Source organism: Micromys minutus (assembly GCF_963924665.1).
Source record: "Micromys minutus genome assembly, chromosome: 22".
NCBI classification, from domain to species: Eukaryota; Metazoa; Chordata; class Mammalia; order Rodentia; family Muridae; genus Micromys; species Micromys minutus.
The window spans coordinates 10,561,774-10,569,833 of record NC_137957.1 but is presented as its reverse complement, the minus strand read 5'-3'; positions in this window follow the sequence as shown (position 1 = coordinate 10,569,833).

Genomic DNA, 8,060 nt, shown 5'->3' with positions numbered 1-8,060 from the left:
TTTTATTTTACCGTGTTCATGTGTGCACGTGTTTTTCTTCTAGGCTATACTTGCTTTATCTTTATTAGGTCCTTGAGAGAATTTGCACATTTCATTTTGGTCTTTGATTATGTTCACCCTTCCCCATTCTTTCTGATTCTATCTGCCCATTTCTACACACTTATGTTTGCGGTCTTTCTTGGCTTTTCTCTCATTTTCTTTTTTCAAGTAGAGATTGTTCCCATATACTTAGATGTGTTCTTCCAGAGACTGTACACTCATGTAAGTCTGACTTTTCCTCTCTCAGTATCTATCAGATGCCAATCAGTCCTTAGCAAAAGATGGTACTCCAACCTGCTTTCCCTCCTTCTATCCCTAATGCATTTCATAAGAACTTGTATCACAAAGGATTGTGGGACATTGTCAAATGTCTTTTCTGTACCTCCTAAGATACTCTTGTAATTTTTATTCTAGCAAAAATTTAAAATTTCCATTATTATTCTATTTGGCTCTTGCTCTGTTTGTTTATGAAATTGGAAACCCCATTGTATGTATTATATACATACATGCCACTGTTGTATTTCCTCTGCAATTGGCACTTTAATTAAAATGTAGTGGCCTTTTTTATATCTTCCTACTAGTTTCAGTTTGATGTCTATTTAGTAAGATATAAAAATATCGATGTGAATTTTGGGGGGCATGGTGGTACCATTTGCTTGTTAAGTTCATTTCCATCCTCTGATTTCCAGTTTGTGAGCTGTTTCTTGGAGACAACACATCATTCAATCTCATTTTAAATCTATTCTGCATCTCTTAAAATTTGTCTAGATGCCTTTGCACTTAAGAGTATTACTGTGATTGGTTTGCTGTTTCCTGTAGTTTTGTTGAGTGTTGTTTCGTTTGCTTCGGTTGTCATTCCTTTCTTCTCCCCCACCAGCTACAGGAGTTATCTGCATTACTGTATCAGGCATGTCTGATTCCTGCCCAGTACATCTGTTTCTCTCTTGAAGTTTACTTTTTACTAGGCATCATGATCCAAACTGCCTTGTATAAAATCCCTCTAAATATATCCCTTTTGATGGTGGCTTCATTATCATGCCCTGAATTTCTTTAATCTGTATTTATTTTGAAACACTTGTATTTCTCCAGCAGTTTTAGAACACAGTTTGTGCTTGGTTATAGCAACTGTGGGTGGTACCATGTTTTGGTTTAGGGTTCTAGACTGAGTAAAGAGATGGTAAATGTGAACTAGCATTCATTTCTTTCTTTCTTTTTTTTTTTTAAAGAACTCTTTTTATTGGATATTCTCTGTATTTAGATTTCAAATGTTTTCCCGTTCCCCCTCAATCCCATTGCCTCCATGAAGGTGCTCCCTCTCCCAACCTCACTCTCCCACCTCAGCCCCTTGGTATTCCCCTACACCATTCTAAGTCATTGGTATTAGTCCCTGGGAACTGTGGTGAGTTTGGTTAATTGATAATTTTGTTCTCCCCATGGGGTTGCAGACCCTTTCAGCTCCTTCAGTCCTTTCTCTAGCTCCTTCACTGGGCTCCAACATTCATTTCTATCTGCTTGTTAAATTGCTGAAGTGTCGTCATTGTCTCACATGCCTACTGATGTCAACTAGGACTTTTCCAACAATAAAATGGGACTTTAAACCATGATAAAACACAAACCCCTTGTGTCTTAGGTTGCTTCTTGTCAAAACACTGAGAACCACAGTGAGGACATTAACTAAGACATGGACTTTCAATTATGCTTATGAGAGAATTGATTTCTTTGTAGGTGATTGATTATTTATCTCTTACAGCTTCTAATTGTTCTTTGTTTTGAATCTTTGATGTTGTGACGATGATTGGTTATTGAGATGTTCTTCTCTGATCATGTCTGTTTGGGTTTTTAAGTCCTCTGGTGTTTAGATGACAATTTGTTTTGGAGCCTTAGAATATTTTCCACTATAATTTTATTGGGTGCTTTGTCTCTGATCTTTACTGCAGCTCCTTTTTCAACTCAGCAGATTCTCAGATTTGCTCATTTGAATGAGTATCAAAATTCTTGGAAGCTTTGTTCAGGTTCATCATTTTTCTTTATAAACAAAGAATATATTATCATATTTTGAAACTCTTCTGCTAGGATCTGTCTGTTGATGATGTCTCCTAGCATGCTTAAACTTAACTAATTGAGTCTTTATATACAGGTTTTCTGTTTGTTTCTCTTAGAAATCCTTAATTTTCATGAGATTTTCTGTCACATTTTGAATTTCACCTCCAAATTCTGGCTGATCAATTTATTTCAGAATATTCTCATTTAAGTATATAATATTTATTTCAGATAATTTAAGTATTATCTTGACCTCCTCACTTCATTAATCTGAGTCTTTTATGTGATCCTTGACTCTATTAAAAGTAGGATTCTGAAATATTTTTCTGGCAAGTCAGCTACCTCAGCATATTTGGTTTCTGTCATTGAGAATTTGGGAACTTGTGGTAGTCGTTTCTTTTCTCATTTGTTTTAAAAAGGTTACTTTTAAAAAGTTTTGAATATCACACATGTTTTGATCATATTCACCCTAATAATTCTTTCATGATCCACCTCTCCTTAACCACTGAACATTTGTCCATTTTTAAACCCTTCTAGGCCAATTTGTGCTGCCCAAAATATTCTTGAATTTGTGTTCTTTCATTGGTACATGACTGAATTACCAGGGGCTACTTCCTTAGAGAAATGTGACCTTCATTACCAGGCAGCTAACAACTTTTTTTTCTCATATTCTGTGCATGTTTTTGTATAAATGTCATTTGCTTTTACTTTTCTACTTTTTTGTTTATCTTATTAGTCCTTTTGCCTTCCTCCCCCTTCTCACCTCCCTGCTTCTTTTCTCTGTTCTTCCTCTTTTCATGTTTATATGATGTATTAAACCATCGATTCTATATCCACAGTCTCTTTTTATATGTATATCAGAAAAAGACAATAATTTTCTGGCATCTGGGATGTCCTGGTGTGTCCTCGCTGGGAATCTCTGATGATTAAGAATTCCCAGAGTGGCAGAGTTGCCTAGGAATCTCAGGATAGATCCTAAACATATTATCCCAGAAGATTCCAAAACTAGTCTTGTTTCTGATTTCAAGCTATATGCTGAAGATTTGAGTCCACACTAGGTAGTGATTCATGTTATATGAACTCATGTCATATGAGTTTGTATGGTCATAAAATCCCAGGAGAGCTAAGTTCAGCAAATACATTGATGTTGAACATGTATAGCTTAACTCATTGAGTAGAATCTTTGATTTGTTGCCTGGTTCTCTTTTTCTCATAGACAGAAGCTTCACTATCCCCCTTTTCAGCATCAATTTCTTGAGTTTTCCAGACACTATTTCACATTTCTTATTAGGATCCTATGTATTACTCCATGAGTTATTTTATTTATTATTATTATTTGTGTATCTATGTGTGGGTATCTGCATAAATCTGGTGGAGACTAAAGACATCAGAAGCCTATCTGACTGCAATTAAAGATGGTTATGTTATGAGTGCTATTAAAGAAAATATGGTTTTGCAAAATCATATGTCTCCTTAGCTGCTGAGGTGTGTATTCTAGGTTCCACTTGTTTTATTGTCAAAATTTTCATTTGTTGGGACTTCATATAACCCCAGTTCTTATATAGCCCATGTAGGCCCAATACCATGATCTTCCAGTTACAGCTTTCTAAGTGCATGGATTAGAAACATGTACTGCCTCATATAACTTGTAATTACTAATCTTCCATGTTATTTTCTACGTATCCTTGAAAATAAATGCTTCATCCTAGGTAGCCACAGAATTACTATGCTGTTTGGAATTGTGGACCCAGCATTTTTCTCATTCTGATTAATTAAACTTCACATTAAGATGTTTGCTTGAGGCTGCATGAGGTGTTTGATCTAATAACATTATCTGTGGGAAAAGACACATTGGAGCCTGCAGGATAGTCTCGTTCTGGAGTGTAAAATATAATGGGTGTTCTAAAAATGTATATACATCTTGCATATTGATCTTCACCAGGAGCATATTTCTCCTCTCCTAGAACTAGAAGTTGATAACACATCTCCCCACTGGCATGAGTTCTATTACCCTCTTTTAATTTTCTCACATATGTCATTTGCCATCTCAAACATCACTTCTTTTATGTTTTAGAATATGACATTTTCGGTAAGCAGGTCAGCAATACGTCAGAAAATGTGTTTAGCTAAATAAAATTTGTTAAAGTAAGAAGAATTGAAGTTCTTTATTCTTCCTTATAATACCACAGGACCAAGATTCACGGACTCCATAAGAACCTTTAATTCTATAACCAGGCTTATAGACAGAGGATATTTTTCTGAACATAAATTCAATTCCATTGTTCCAGATCAAGAATGCTCAGTCTGCTTTATCATAATTTCCTTCTCTCTCTCTCTCTCTCTCTCTCTCTCTCTCTCTCTCTCTCTCTCTCTCCCTCTCCCTCTCCCTCTCCCTCTCCCTCTCCCTCTCCCTCTCTCTCTCTCTCTCTCTCTCTCTCTCTCTCTCTCTCTCTCTCCTCCCTCCCTCCCTCCCTCCCTCCCTCTCTCTCTCTCTCTCTCTCTCTCTCTCTCTCTCTCTCTCTCTCTCTCTCTCTCTCTCTCTCTCCTTCCTTATGCAATCCAATCTGACTTTAAACTCACCAGGATCCCCCAGCCCCGGTTTCCCATATGATTACAGGTATGTGCACAGACACCAAGCTCTTTTATTATTGATACAAATCACCGGGAAATACATTCAGTTTTGTTAGTAAACATTGCAACTCATACAGACACAATGAATCCTCCAAATTTAGAAATTGTTGATAACTATGGTCGAATTATAGGATCATCCTGGGCCTGTTTTTAGAAGCATCTTTACTGAAGCATAATTAAAAACACTAAACAGTTATTTGCCACAGTGTAAGATGTAATATGTCTGCACCTGTGCAGTTCCCATACCAATAACAAGCATGCTCACCAGAGTCTTAGTCCGTTCACTTCTTCCACTCTTCTTGCTTTTCTTCTGTTGACTTTTTTTTTTAAATCTTATTTTTACAGTCCAGTCGTTAGCCATCTGACAGTTCTTTGCATACCTCCTCCCCAGTCTCCAAGAGCAGGTCCTCACCCTGCCCCCTGCCAGGCCTCTCCAGTCTCTCCAGGGTTAGGTGCATCTTCTCTCACTGAAGCCAGACCCGGAAGTCCTCTGCTGTACATGTGTCGGCCTCCTATCCACTAGTGTATACTGTATGGTTGGAGCCTCAATGTCTGAGAGATCTTGGGGGGTGTCCAAGTTAGTTGAGACTGCTAGTCTGCCCATGGGCCCCCGCTTCAGCTTCTTCCAGCCTTTTCCTAATTCAGCCACAGGGTCCCTGGTTTCTGTCCATTGATTGGGTGTAAGCATCTGCATCTGCATCTGAGTCTTTCAGCTGCTTATTGGGGTTCTCAGAGGGCAGCCATGCTAGGCTCCTGTCCTCCACATTACCACAGAGAAGCTTTACGGCATTTGGATTATTTTTCACTTTCTGTTGTTTTATTTGAATGGAATTTGCAATATGTACTTTCAGTGGTTGCTGATTATTATCACTAATTGTATTCTAAGGTGCAGAACAGCCAAAGTTTGCTTGATGGTTGTGTATTTCCACCTTTTGTGGAAATTTTGGTAAAGAAAGCTGAAAGGAATAGTCACTTGCTTGCTTTCTATAGGCAGAGCATTTTATTCCTTTGGGGGAAAATGTCTAAGTATAAGTGTGATAAGCATGTAACTGCAGTTACATGTTGAGCTTTTGAGGCGATTGTATAGAATATTTCCCAGGCTAACCTGTCAGCTCTTCACACCCACCACAGTGTGTAAGTGCCCAGCAGCTCTGTGTCCTCTGCAAGCCATCGTGTGGTCACTCAAGTGCCAGTTAATCTGTAAATAACTGGTAATGCATTATAGGGTTTTAATTTACCTTTTTCAAATGGTCAACAATATACAGCCACTTTCAGATGATTCCAGTCCATGTGATTTGTTAAGCAGCTTTGAACACCTTCTCTCTGTTTAAAATGCATGCTTCTTCAGAGCTCTGTCTTGTTCCCAAATTCTTCTCTTAGTACAGATCCTATATTAATTAGACTATGTGAATGTAATTATTCCATGCCAACTGTGTCGTATATATGTCCTTTCTAAAAAATACTATTACAACTACTATTACTACTACTACCACTACTGATAAACAATTTTGGTGAGTTCCAACTTTATATCCTCCTATTTTCAATGTTTTTCATTTATTCAATACAAATTTTTTATATACCATGTAGTCTGATTATTTCCCTTTCCTAACCTTTCTGAGCACCTCTCTCATCTGGATCCATATCTTTCCTTAGAGAGCAAACAGGCATCTAAGGAATAATAATAAAATAAGATAGAGAAAAAACCAAATAAATCAGAGCCACACTAAATAAACAGAAGAAAAAGAGCCACAGTAAACTCATGAGAAAAGCCTATAAATGCAAACACATACATTTCACACACAGGAATCTTATAAAAACCCAACCTATAAGGCTAACAGCAACAAAAGGTCCTGACACTGCATTAGATGTCTCTCTGGACATTTCGTGTTGGCATCTACTGCTTGATATGTGGCCATCTACCCCACATAGTGGTTGGTTTCCCCAGTGAGACTCCCTTGGAGAAAACTAACTTTTCATTTGTAAATGGTTACTTATTGGATGCAGTTTCTGGCTAGAGATAGGGCCATGTACCCGTATCTCCTTTTAGTCCCAGAACATGGTTTTGTGCAGATCTTTTCAGGCCCTGTGCTCTCTGCCACAGTCTCTCTGGGTTTATATGTGCTTTGGTCCTGTTCTGTTAAGAAGGCATTGCTTCCTTGGGGTGCTCCATCCTCTTCTGCTCTTTCTGCAGGGTTCCCTGAGTCCTCAAGGGAGGGAGGGATTGGATGGCATGTTTTGAGGTCTCCCACTCTCTGCACATTGTCTAACTCTGGGTCTTCTATTTATTCCATCTGCTATAGGAGGAAGCTTCTCTGATGATAGCTGAACAAGTCAGGGACATATACGTACAGCAGACTGTTATTAAAAAAACATTTTTATCATAATATTCCTTTAATAGAAAAGTAGCATTTGTGTTTTTCTACATCTATGTGCATTGTAGCCTTACATTCTTTTAATATTTGTAGTTTTAATGTTATATATGAGAAGCCATAGCTTAACCAATGATACAGAAAACTTATTTAACATTTCCCTTTAGATAACTTTTTAAAAACTACTTTAAAATATGTCACAATTTAATTGGATTTTTGTATGTGACACACACATACACACACATATTGCTTGTCCACATGTGTAATATAATTATACAATAGCCAGAAATCCAAATAAATTATTACAGCCAATATCTCTCCAATATTTTAGTATTTGTAAGTCTAACAAAAGCTGAGGATAATGGACAGTTGAAGACAGGAAGAGAATCACAACAGAAAAATATGTATGTAGTATTCTAGTCTTAGCTGATGATTCATCTCTGGACTCAATGAACAGATAAGGCTGAAAAGTAGAAGAAATAAATATAAGCAAAATAAATCTTTAGAGCAATAATGAGAAATTATTTAATTCAATAAAATGCTATTTTGCCAAATATTATTATGTCATACATACCATTCTCAATTACCCTTCCAGCTTTACATTTCAGCAGTATTTTTAAATGAATTCTTTTTGCATGAAGAGAGGGGTGTGTATTGTCATGTGCTACATGGATATGCGTCTTAATCTGTATGTATGAATGTTACAGGGGTCATCCATCTCTTTTCCATAGTAGGAGAATAGTTAGTTATGCATAGCCATGAAGTTTTTATGGGAGTGCCAGGGGTCCAAACTCAGGTCATTCTGTTTGCATAGGAAGTACTCTGTCTACTGAATCATTGCCCCCAGCTCCAGCTGTCCTTGGGTTTGTTCACTGGTCCTGTGGGATCCAGGTTTCTCCAGCACGCTATATCCGTTCCGTAAACTCTGACAGCTAAAGCATGGAGATTGCCATTCTTATCTCTGTTTCAGTATTCTCTGAC